Genomic DNA, 12744 nt, shown 5'->3' on the forward strand with positions numbered 1-12744 from the left:
TTTCTGGTGGTTAATTGGAGAAAGTCTCATAGACTTTTTTACCCAGACTGGCTTTGAACAGCAATCCTCAGATCTCAGCCTCCTGAGTAGCTAGAATTACAGGCGTGAGCCACCGGTGCCCCACTGCCAATAGAATTTGGAACTGAGGCCCAGGCTGTGTTGGCCAGATAACAAGGCCTCAGAGCTGTGGGGTGCATGGTGGAGATGGAGCAAGCAGGGCAAGCAGGAGGTATGGCAGGACGGGGGGGGGGGGGGGGGGGGAGCGGGGGGAGGGCAGTCCCTGAATCTTCAGGCAATGTACCTAACAGGATTTCATTGTTGTTACTTCAAATGGAAAGAAATGAAATTGTGTTCAGGCCATGGATGGTGATGGAAAAGATTGTGGTATTCTCCCTGAGCCCTACCCAGCAGTTGGGTGGGGCAGAGGAGTGCCTTTTTCACTAGACATCTATCTCACTATGATATCTAGATACATGTGTGTGTCTATCTATCCATGATAAAAATAAGATACACCTACTTTCCTTATCTATGGGTGATAGAATTCAATGTATGAGATGGGAGAACATACAGACAACAAGCAAAAGTGGGGAACTGGAGTTAATTTCACCCCAGATTAATGACTTCCAAAGAGAGAGGGTACTGCCTCTTCTTAGATTCTGAATAGGAAAATCATTAATTTCCACACATGGACCCTGTTTGCCTGGCTTAAACTCTTGTTTATCTAAAATAGGCCCTTGTGATTAAGTACTCAGCGGTCACTGTCCCTTCATCCCTCACAAGTGTCACCCTACTTCCCTTGAGATATCAGATGTCTGTGTGCTCAGGAAGGTAAGCCCTTCCATGACCCCTGGAGATGAATCATGGCTGATCTACAGCAGTCCTGGTCATCTGACTCCCTGCCCACTACTGCTGTGGAGATGGTACAGCCACAGTCTTAGGTATGAGATCAGGCCCAAAGCAAAGTTTATAGCAGAAGATAGATTGAAATGTAGACTATTTTCTTACTTTTCCTTCCTTCCTTCCTTCCTTCCTTCCTTCCTTCCTTCCTTCCTTCCTTCTTTCGTTCCTTCGTTCCTTCGTTCCTTCCTTCCTTCCTTCCTTCCTTCCTTCCTTCCTTCCTTTCTCCCTTCCTTCCTCCCTTCCTCTTACTTTCTATTTCTCTTTTTCTCTCTCTTTTTCTTTCTTCCTTTCCTTTCCTTTCTTTCTTGTATTTGGGATCCAACCCAAGGTCTCAAGCATGCTAGGCAAGTGATCTGAGCTGTACCTCCCTTGCCTCCCTCATTTTTGATAAAATACACAAAATCAGGACTACTTTCATTTCTTAGAGCCCTGTAAGGACATGATATCTGGAGCTGTAGTCACTATCCCTCTCATCATGAGGAGGAGGGGCCAACCTAAGGATGAAGGCCATCATATGAGCATGGTAGACTGGAAATATAGGCAAGCCCTTTGGCACCATCACTATGCCATTAAGGTAACTTTGGCATCAGGGCTTCTAGGAAACCAGTCTGCAGGGAAGGCAATGGAACTTCTATTCAAAATAGACTGAAATGAGCAACTATGTGAGAAAAATGAATCCTGCCTACTTTCTAAATAATTACAAGGGCTAATGGTTATTGAGCTTCTGTGAGTCAGCAGCATCCCAGGAACTTTAAGTATATGACCTTATTATTTTTTTAATATTGAAAAGTATATTGTTGTTAAAACTAGCCATAAACCTATTTCAATTTCATATTGCTCAAGATTGTTTCATAACCGAAAGTTCTTTTTTTTTAAACCTATTTGTTCTGGAAATAAGTTCTCAGACAGATAATTTGTAGAAACAGAATAGAAAAATAAGTGTGGTAGTACACTTCTGTAACCTCAGCATGTGGAAGCAGGAGGGTCTGCAGTTCAAGGCTGCCAGGAAACCCTGTCTCAGAGAGGAGAAAGACTTCATCAGATTGTTCCTGTGCAAAGCTGTACAAAAGCCTTTTGTTGTTGGTGGTGGTGGTGGTTATAGGGCTTGAACTCAGGGTCTGAACACTGTCCCTGAGCTCTTTCACTCAAGGCAAGCACTCTACCACTTAGAGCCACAGAACCACTTCTGGACTTCTGGTGGTTAATTGGAGATAAGAGTCTTATGGACTTTTCTTCCTGGACTGGCTTTGAACCATGATCCTCAGATCACAGGCTTCTGAGTAGTTAGGATTATAGGCAGGAGGCACCAGCACCCAACTCAAAGACTTTTTTTCCTTCCAATTTACTTTATTGTTGCTTTAGAGGTAATATACAGTGGGGTTACCTTTACATACATCTGAAAATAAGTATATTTCCTTTCTTTTTCTTTCTTTTTTTTTTTTTTTTTGGTTGGTTGTGGGCCTTGAACTCTGGGCTTGAGCGCTGCCCCTGTGCTCTTCAGCTCAAGGCGAGCGCTCTACCGCTTGAGCCACAGTACCAATTCCATTTTTCTGATGGCTTATTGGAGATAAGAGTCTCACAGACTTTCCTGTACGGGGCTGGCTTTGAACCGTGATCCTCAGATCTCAGCCTCCTGAATAGCTAGGATTACAGGCGTGAGCCTATATATAGTATCATATAGTGTCATCTGTTCCCTTATTCTCTCTCATTTCCTCCCCTCCATCTCTACCCACCAGTTACATAGATCACTTTCATCAATGATAATGACAACATTTTAACCCACAGTAAATCCAACAGGGTAGATAGATGCTTGATTTTGGAAAGAAGGTCCAGAGATGCTGAGTGATGCAGCCCATGTCACACATTCAGCAATGTGAAGATTGGGGTTCAAACCCAGGCCTGTAGACTGCAGAGCTCAGCCACGAGGTCAGGGCTGAAGTATTCCTGGCTCCCTAGAGTCAGATTTCACAAGATTCCTTCATTATCTCCTCACAGAGCCCTCTTATTGTTTGAACTGGTCTCAGTGATTTGTGTTTATTCCCTTCCCGCTCCTCCATGTGTCCAATGGCATAGGCTAGTCCTAAGCTTTCTTTCTCTATCCTGGAACAAATCTGTCTTGCTGTCTACTGATTCAATGTACCAAATCCAAGCCACACAGCAATCCATCTCATCTGGGTACGCCAAAAGCTCACCTGGATCATTCTTCCCCCAATTGTCCCATGGCAGATGTTAAGTTGACATCTGGGTTCTTTAGGAGTGTTACTTTCAGCATGCTGTGGTTTTCTAAGTAAAATCTCAAAGAGCAGGAACTGGGCTGAAACTGTGACACTGCTTTGAATAACAGTAACATTATATCTAACTCGTCCATGTTTTAACTTTGCAGAGTTAAGGTTTTGCATGGTAGCAGGTATCTGCACCTACATCGGTCTCTGTGGCTCTGGAGATGGAGGATGTTTCCCTGGCCTTCCTACTGTTTATTCATATCTCGCCCCACTCATTCAACACTCCCCACTCCCATTCATTCATCAAATATTTGAGTATCTGTACCAGGCACCAGGCTAGGCACTGGGTATCCACAGTCTGTGTTCTCTGGCCTCCCATAGGCAATAAAGGCTAATGATGCACCAGATGACTTGCCCTTCAAATCAACAGCACAGCTAAGACTAATTAAAAGCACGCACAGGGTCAGGGTTCCATCCCCAGCAACACCCCCCCCCCCCCCCCCCGCGCACACTGCACAAATAGCATGAAACAAAGTTATTTTGTGGGCAAATCCAACATGTAATTAAAGCACAGACCCTCTGGCAGACACCCTGGGTTCATATCCAGCTGTGCCACTGAATGAACTTGGGCTACCTTCTCACCAGGTACCTCAGCTGTATGACCTGTGAACTGGGGATAAGACTACCATTCTGTCATAGGATTATTAGGAGTTAATGTCTTTGGTAAGTCATTTGAAACATAGCAAGAGTTATACGAGTCTTTGTAGGTCGCACAGATGCTGAGTAGCAGTGATGTTAAACTTGTAGCCCTTGACATCTACAAAGAGGGTCATGGTGCCAATAGGGTTGGGGAGGTCTCAGGGTGCCAGGTACCAGGACCTGAGTGACCACCACAATTCCCAGTCACTAGCCCTAAGTGAAACAGTCTCTGCAGTTGCTCCTCCTTCCTTCCTTCCTTCCTTCCTTCCTTCCTTCCTTCCTTCCTTCCTTCCTTCCTTCCTTCCTTCCTTCCTTCATTCCTTCCCTCCTTATGGCTTTTTGGTTACTTGGATATAAGAGATAAACCCATTTGGCTTCTAATTGTGTTCCTCAGATCTCAACCTCTTGAATAGCTAGAATTACAGACATGAGCCCACCAGTGCCCAGCTCCAGTCAGTTAATATTTTTTAGAGAAACTCCAAACTAATTTATCAATTAAAGCACATGTTAAGTGACTTCCAGGATAATTTGGGTTTTCTAAATTAATTAATTAATTTATTGTTATTGTAAAGGTGATGTACAGAAGTATTACAGTTATGTAAGTCAGATAAAGGGTACATTTCTTTTGAAAAATGTTACCCCTTACTTTGCTCTCATCCAGTTTTTCTTTCCTGTCCCTACCTACAGGTAGGGACATAGTGTCTAGTGAGTATCACTACTGCATTTGTTTACCCTTTGTTTCTTCATTTCTGTGCACCCTTACCCTCCTAAAGACAGATGAATGGACAAACAAGACATAAGGAAACAAAAAAAACAGCAACAAAGAGAAAAACCCCTTTTGTTTCCATTTCCTGTGGTTCACTTCCATAAATACCATTTTATATGTTCAAATGCACATAGCTATTGAGCCTTTGTGATCCTCTCCTAAGAATATCCTCCTTTGGTCTCAGTGTGTGAATGTCTAGAGTCCTGTATAACTTATCATGTCCCAATGTATGTTTTTTTCCTCTTATCATCCAGTGGTTTTACTTGTAGATTTATAGGCATATTCTAGTTGCCATAAATGAAAAAGAAGCATGCAACCTATGTTTCCTTGGGTCTGGTTGCTTCACTTAATATAATTGCTTTAGTTATTTGTTTACTTGTTAAATATTATACAAAGGGATTTCAATTCAACTCATCAGTTTATGTGTACAATGCATCTTGACCCCATCTGTGACCCCATCCAGTATTCTACCCTTCTCGCTGTCTCGCCTCACCTGTCCCCTCCAATATCTGGATTCCATTTTCACCTATGTACCTTGCATGGAATGACCATTTTTTAAAATTTAATCAGCAGATCTTGGAAGAAGAAAGAACCACAAAAAATTTGGGAAGGAACTTGGCAGGCAAGTTCTCACCCAGATGTCTGAGAAGGCTTGGAGACTCAGCATCTCCTGGAACAAAGAGGGCACACAGTTTTAGACAAGACACACATATCCTAGTTTGGCAAGGAGAACCCAGACTCTAAACAACAGTCTGCATGTTCCTGGGGAGCAGCACTCCCGGTCTTCTCCCTTCCCCAGAATTGTTAAGCTCTCCACTGGATTTCAGGCCTCACCAATGCAGACATGCAAAGGGGTGTTGGGAGGATGGTGGGATCCTGCAGGGCAACCTTGCTCCTTATTTGTATCCCACCTACAACAGGCTCCTCCCAACCTCAGACTTCATGCCTAGGGAACATCCATGCTCAGGGAAGAAAAATCTTATCCACACTCAAGCGCAGAATCTCAACTACTTAGGAGGCCAAGATCTGAGCAACTCAGTTCAAAAGCAGCCTGGGCAGGAAAGTCCATGAGACTTTTATCTCTAATAAACCACTAAAAAAACCAGAAGTGGAGTTGTGGTGAAAGTGGTAGAGTGCTAGCCTTGAGCAAAAAAAAAAGCTAAGGGACAAGAATCAAGCCCTGAGTTCATCTGTCCCTTAAGTGTATGGACTTTCACATAATAGAAGCAATGGGTTTAGCTTAAACAAGGCCAGTTCTTTTAAAGAAAGGTTAGTGGGAGGGCTGTAAAGAATAATGAGGGAAGCTGGGTGCTGGTGGCTCACACCTATAGTCCTAGCTACTCAGGAAGCTGAGATCTCAGGATCACAGTTCAAAGCCAGCCTGGACAGGAGGGGTCTGTGAGACTCTTATCTCTAATTAACTACCCAAAAACTGAAGTGGAGCTGTGGCTCAAAGTGCCTTAAGCAAAAAAGCTCAAGGACTGTGTCTGAGCCCTGAGTTCAAGCCCCAATACTGACAAAACAACAACAACAACAATAATAATGAGGAAATTTGCTCTAAGTGTACCATATATAATGGGAACAGGAAGAAACTACTGTCATTGAGCCTTACCATTCTAAGCCAAAGGGCCTATCACAACCCAATCTAAGTTTAAGTCTCTGGTAACTGACTCCAGACAAGCCAATCAGCCATAGCCTGGGCTTCCTCCAACGGCCTCCACCCCCTCTATTCATGCCCTTAAAAACCCCTGTGGTCTGCAGGATTCTCTATCTCACTGTCTCCCTCTCTCCCTCCTTCCCCTCGCAGTGAGCCAGGCCCTCTCAGGTTTTCTCTAATAAAACCTGCCTTTCATAAAGGTGGCTTCTATCTTGACTCATTGTCTGTTCAGACCTTAAACACTTTACTTATGATACAGTACACGTGTGGAATGCCACAATGAGGCTTGGTATAATTAATATACATTAATTTTAGAAAAAAAGATAAATAAAATGTCAGAACCTAACTAGTTAATAAAATTGAATATTGTTTGAGGCCAAGGTTGGAGGGACACAGTGACTCATACTTGTAATTGGGAGGCAGAGATAGGAGGATTGTAATTGGATGCTAGCCCAGTGTCATCCGAGTGATGAGGCTGAGCCTTCCTAACATAGCAAGTAATCAGATAAGGACCTGTCCTCTAAACCCAGGGGTGGGCAGTGAGGAAAGAGAATCTCAATTGTTTAGTTCCCCATCTATGGTGCCAGCCCCAGGTTTCAGGGGTTTATTATAATCCTGAGACATGACCTCTGATTTTGTAGGTGTCTAATTTAATGTCTAACCAATTACAATGTAAAACTACAAAGACTAGTTCCTTTCCCTCTTTTTCTGTGGTCAGCTGTTACCCAGATCTGAGCCTTTTATGGGGGCCCAAACACACATCATTCCAGTACAACTAGCATCTGTTTGAATTTCCTGTCACCTGAACAGCCAGGCTTATAAAACTCATATTATCACCAGGGGAAAATATAGCTGCCCACAGAATTGCTAAGAAGCAACAAAGACTGGGAAAATCTCCAAATCCTAACTACAATTTTTTTTTCCAAGCATATTTTTGCTAATGACTTTGCCCGCAGCTTTAGAAACTTGTGTTCACCTCCATTCTTTTCCAAAGAAAAAGAAAAAGAATTCTACCCCAGGGGGAATGCAGATCTCAACCTGAAGTACAAATTGCTCATTTAAAGAGCAGGCCTTTTCTTCCTTAAAAGCTCAGTACTCTGAAGAATGAATCTGAATCCTGCCCTGATTCTTCTTGCGCAGCAGAGCAAGTTTTTTTGTTTTTTTTTTTTGGGGGGGGGGTTGTGTTAGCTAATTTTAATTTAAAAGGGAGGGGGCATTCTTGAGTTGCAGCCACAGCTGTTGCTAGGAGACCCCAGGACCACAACAGAAAGCCACAAGAACAGTTCTCATAGCTCTGAGGCCCGCCACTCAAGCATACCATTAACATTCCTCACATACCTTAGGAGGCCACGGGGCCCAGGCACCTTCACACTGGCTCTCCCTGATCTTGGGCTGGCTGGCCTACCCTGGTCAAAGAGCCCAAGTTGAAATCTGTTATAAATGATCCAATGGGGCCTCTCCACGGCAAAGCCCCAGGGGAAACACTGTCCTTTTTTCTCAGATAAAGCATTAGACAAACTTCAACCAAACACCGGGCTTTGACGTTGTTCAAGCAGGCAGAGCGCGCACACACACACACCAGTGCACACACGTGCGCACACCTGTGCACAAGCATCCATCCAACCTGCACAGGCCCATATGGTATCTTGATATTTTTGTCTTGAAATCCTGACTCCCTCCCAAGTCCAGAGTGATCCAGTTATAAAAGCCAGCACATCTGGCCCTCAAGCTAGTTTACTGCCCAGACAGAATTGCTGGAGGAAAGAAAAGTTAAAGGATTCCTAACTTTCCCTTTGACAAAAGAGAAGGGATGGATGGCATGGAGTTGCTAACTTCTCACATAACTTGCGGCTGCTGTTGGGCCAATCTGCTTCCAACTTTTCCTCTCTCTTCCAGAATAGGCCAATGATCCTGACCTACAGGGCATCCGCTGGAGGAATTAGTGAACCTTGCCTAATGCTTGGCTGAGAAAGTAAGGTCACTAAGACCTCCACTGCTACCTGGAAGAAGATGGAGTGGGGGATTGGCGTCTAGTTGCTAAGACCAGGACCCTAGCAGGGCTGGTCCCACACCTGCCCATGGGTTTTGGTGTGTAGAGGTTCCTGGGAGCCTTACTTAAAACGAGGCTATTAACTGCCATACCTTCTTAGGGTAGGGTTGGTTTACATTGTGCTCCTAGAGTGTTCCTTTAAAACCAGGCCAGGAGTGCAGTGGCCAAGTCCTCCTGAGAGCTGCCACCATGGCTCACCTAATCACAGGAGTCTGCAAATTCCAGAACATGTCATTCAAGGAAAGCTCAGCTCAATGACAAGCCCTAAGCCACACTGCTACTACCATTTATTTGAGTGTCATTTCTGAACCCAGTCTGTCCAACTGAGACACAAGAAGATCCCTTAAGTCTTTCACCTTCCTTCTAAAACCTCCAGTGTCCCTCTCTGCCTAGGTCTTAGCTCCTTTGCTTGGCTCTACAATATGAGCATTTGAATCACTGTAGAGTCTGGGATTTGCTTATAAACAGAAACAAGCCTTTTAGAGGTTTGGCTTCATAAGAAGTGCCAATTTTCTCCATCCACGAGTGACTTTGTCTGGAGGCAGCCATCTATGGAGGGGTGCAGGTAAGGAGGCTGCTCCTTTCTCCTTAGGCATAGGGCTTTGGAACCTCAGCCTGACCATCTGGTGCCTATACCAGACCACAGTGTGCCCAGGGGAGCTGCTGCCCAGCTATCCAGCTTCTGATCTCCCAGGTCTCCCAGGCTCAGAAGTCAGGAGCCACGGCAGCTGGGGAGTGGGGGTGGATGGGTAGAGACAGACAAAGCCAAACAGACAGAAGGGGGAAAGATAAGAGAGTGGGAAGGAAGGAGGAGAGAGAGAGTAAGAAGCAGGGAGAAAGAGAAGGATAAAAGGGAGGTAGAGAGAAGGAAGAAGGAAGAAGGGAATGAGGGAGGGATGAGGGAGAGAGGGATGACGGGAGGAGGGAGGGAAGATTTCCTTGTGCAGAGCACAGCGAATGGGGTGGCAATGTGTGCTGGGGAGAGGGCTGAGCAGCTCTATTGTGCCCCATCGTGTGCTGGCTATGCACCAGAAGGGACCCTCACCACCCAGCTGTGGAGGGAGCCTGGCAGGCATTCCACAGCTCTAGGAAGGGGACTTTTAATGTAAGTAACCCCCGGGCACTCCAGTCTAGGTCTCTAATGATATTGTCCTTGGAATGAAATACCTCCGTTTCTACCTCAGCTAATGTAGTTTATGCTGAGTTCTATATTTGCAGTCCCTTGGTATTATATTTTTTTTTCTGTATTCTCCATATGAAATGTGAGGCATCTTAATTTTTAAATAAGATAGAGCTTTTCAACTAGCTTTCCCCTCCTTCTAAACATTGTTAAAAACTGAAAAATTGTGTGTGTGTGTGTGTGTATTTAAGGATAGCGATTACAACTAAGATTGTTTTTGTACTTCCCCATACAAAAATGACTTAATCCTGGAAGACATCTCTGATAAACAAATTCTCTAGGCTGTAATCTATAAGCAAAAGGTGAAAGTTTAAAATAAAAACAATGCTAAATATTCATCATCTATCCATCTTTCAATATTAATTTCTCTTAAACTCCTCTAACACTTAGATATCCATTTAATATAACCTTCCTATCAATCTACTTATTTAAAACATCATCAAACATATATATATATATATATATATATACTGTTTGCACAAATATTGTATTTTAAATGATTGTTATAGTTAGGAAATAGTCACAGTTCCCTGAATGGGTACTGGCAAAGCAATCATTTGAGTATTTATATTTAGTATTACTTACATGGTGATCTCTTAGGAAAGTGTTTTTATTCAGACATGTTGGTAACAAATGAGAAATACAGAAAATATTACTGACATTGGAAGGAAAAGATATATTTCTAGATGGTTAATGCATAGATTTTCAGGAAATAGTTACTACTTATTTAGGACCCTTGATCAGTTTCCCTTCTTGCTCTTTACTAACTGGTTAGAATTCTTGCAATTGGTAGACACCTCCCTTTCATGAAGATCTTTATATTCTTCAGACCAATAAAGATAGGAAAAGTAGACTCAAAACCTCTTTGCATTTATAAAGTGAAAAATCCAAGATGAACGGCATCAGGCCTATGTCAAAGCAAGATGAACGGCTTCAGGCCTATGTCAAAGCAGGCAGGGGAAGCACACGTTCCAAATTCATTAAACTTTTCCCAGATCTTTGGATTGCTAAATCTCCAAATGGCAAGTAATGCTAACAGCAAACTCAAAAGGGAGGATAGGAAGGTCCTTGAAGTATTTGTCAATCAATTTGCAAGTAAAATGAGATCAGAGTCCAGGGTGAGCTTAATCAGAATCAAGGCTTAACATTCCTAAGCCTCCAACTGTTGCTCCAATTTAGATGCTCGAATTTAGCATCTGACCCCTGGAAGTAGAAGGATGGGCAAAGTAAAGAGTTGCCTGATAAAGTGGAATTCACTAACTCTCCTATGTTGAGTGAACTTGTCAAAGAAAAGTTGCATCCATATGGCCTGAGAAAAAAATAGCTTTAAAAATAAGTTATCATTCAAATTAGACCAGAGAGCCTGGAGTTACCCTACCCCCACTCCCAGAGGGAATTTTTCAGCCTGACTTTCTGTGATCGCACAAATTCACATGCACGCGCACACACATATGTATTTGTTGGCTTTAGTTAAAGGTTACTTTACCATGGTTTGAGTTCACATCCAACTGGAATAAAGTGCCAAATGCCTGCCAGGGTTATAGGTATCTGTCAGGTCTCCCTTCTCCATTTATGCCTTTATTTCTTCCTTTGTATCCTTTTGCCAGTGCATCGGACGGCACATTGGTGACTGAATGCTAACGATGGCAACTGAACAATGTCCCTGCCCCTTTTCAGTTCACTTTCCTAATGCTGGCATTTCTGTCACAATGAAAACCTGGTTTAAAATGAACTTACCTTATGGAAGTCTAAGCCGGGCATATTCATTGTCCTCAGTTTTCTGCTGGACACTGCTGTCCAGTGAGACACTGGACTGAGCTGACCCTCCAAACAGGACTTGACACCAAGGCAGGATTCTGGCTCAGGAAAAAAAAAAAAAATCCCCAGAAGCTAGTTGCTGGAAGGCGAAAGCTAAGACACAGGTGTCTGACACCCAGGCACCTCTGCTGGGAACCTGCCCTGCCCTGATTAGCCAAGTACAAAAGGCAGTTCAGATTACTGCCCTCTTCTCAGCCAATCACCACTGGCCGTTCTGACAGGAGCAGGCCCCCACGGAAGGGAAGTCCACTCAGCCAGAACCTGAGAACCGGTTTTTACTGTAGGTGGGGGCAGCCTGGACTCACGGTGCGCCCAGGAAAGGCGGCTTGTCTGGCCATAGTAAGGAACGTGTGGAGCAGCCCAGCTCGCTCCTACCCTTTCTACAGGAGTCCTCAGACTCACAAACACAATGCACTGGGATGATCATCAAAGTGAAGGTCAACATGAGACACCCTGGCGGTTGAGCCTCTTTATCTGCCCCTCCTCCCTCCAGTCTTGGTCTCCTAGATGACTCCCTAAAGCTGATAAAGTTCAATTTTTAATTAGCTGTGTGTTTTGTTTTTGTTTTTGTTTTTGCTAGCAATAGTTTCCTAAAGAAACTGGGAGCAAGAGAAGGAGAAGCAAAAAAGATCTTTTTATATTCACTGTTTCCAATATTGTAAAAAGAAAATAAGCATCTGAGATATAAAAAAAGCTAAAAAGATATTACATCTCAAAAAGAAAAAAAAAAAAAAAAAGGCTGGGAATGTGGCTTTGTGGTAAAGTGCTTGCCCAGTCTGCATGAAGCCCAATTCCTCAGTACCAACATAAACAGAAAAAACCAGAAGTGGTACTATGGCTCAAGTGGCAGAGTGCTAGCCTTGAGCAAAAGAAGCTCAGGGTTGCTGTCCAGGCCCTGAGTTCAAGCCCCAGGACTGGCAAAAAAAAAAAAAAAAAAGAAGGAAATAAAAAAACACAGGAGAAATAAACAAAATACCACATTTTTAAACTTCAGCAAAATGTAGCCCACCTGTGGCTGGGCCTGTCCCAGGTTACCCCAAACTATGGCAGTAGGAACGAACTGTACTTCAAATTTTCATCTGTGCTCTGAAACTACAACCCTTCACAGCTCTATGGAGAAGCAAGGCGTGATTCAAGTTTGGTATTTGCCCTAGACATAGGGGTCAGCTCAACAGTAACCATAGACACAAAGAGTGAGAGGGAACAGCACACACAGAAAGAAAATGGTTACGCCAAGTGTGTCTGAGTTTGAGGGTATATAAATGCATTCTCAGGGTGAAAAACCAAATCATGAGAGCCATGGATGATTTGTAAAAATGCCCCCCCTCAAAATGTTTTAACAGGACTTACAACCATTTTTTAGGTATGGAAAACAAGACAGAATAGGGAAAATGTCCCTACACACACACACACACACACACACACACACACACACACACACACACACACACA

General features: G+C 43.6%; 1 protein-coding gene across 4 annotated transcripts in view; it reads right to left on the reverse strand.

The window, feature by feature from the left end:
- Positions 1–12744, reverse strand: part of Shroom3 (shroom family member 3) — a 310920-nt gene that overhangs the window by 171921 nt on the left and 126255 nt on the right. For 2 of the 4 annotated variants that reach the window (XM_070012985.1, XM_070012982.1), the window contains exon 1: positions 11212–11413. The exons of the other annotated variants lie outside the window; for them this stretch is intronic. The gene's annotated coding sequence lies outside the window, so the exon portion shown is untranslated. Of the gene's footprint in view, positions 1–11211; positions 11414–12744 lie in introns of those variants that run through there. 4 annotated transcript variants of the gene reach the window in all.

This window comes from Dipodomys merriami, unplaced genomic scaffold, assembly GCF_024711535.1.
Source record: "Dipodomys merriami isolate MVZ:Mamm:240054 unplaced genomic scaffold, mDipMer1.0.p SCAF_9, whole genome shotgun sequence".
In the NCBI taxonomy this organism is placed as follows: Eukaryota; Metazoa; Chordata; class Mammalia; order Rodentia; family Heteromyidae; genus Dipodomys; species Dipodomys merriami.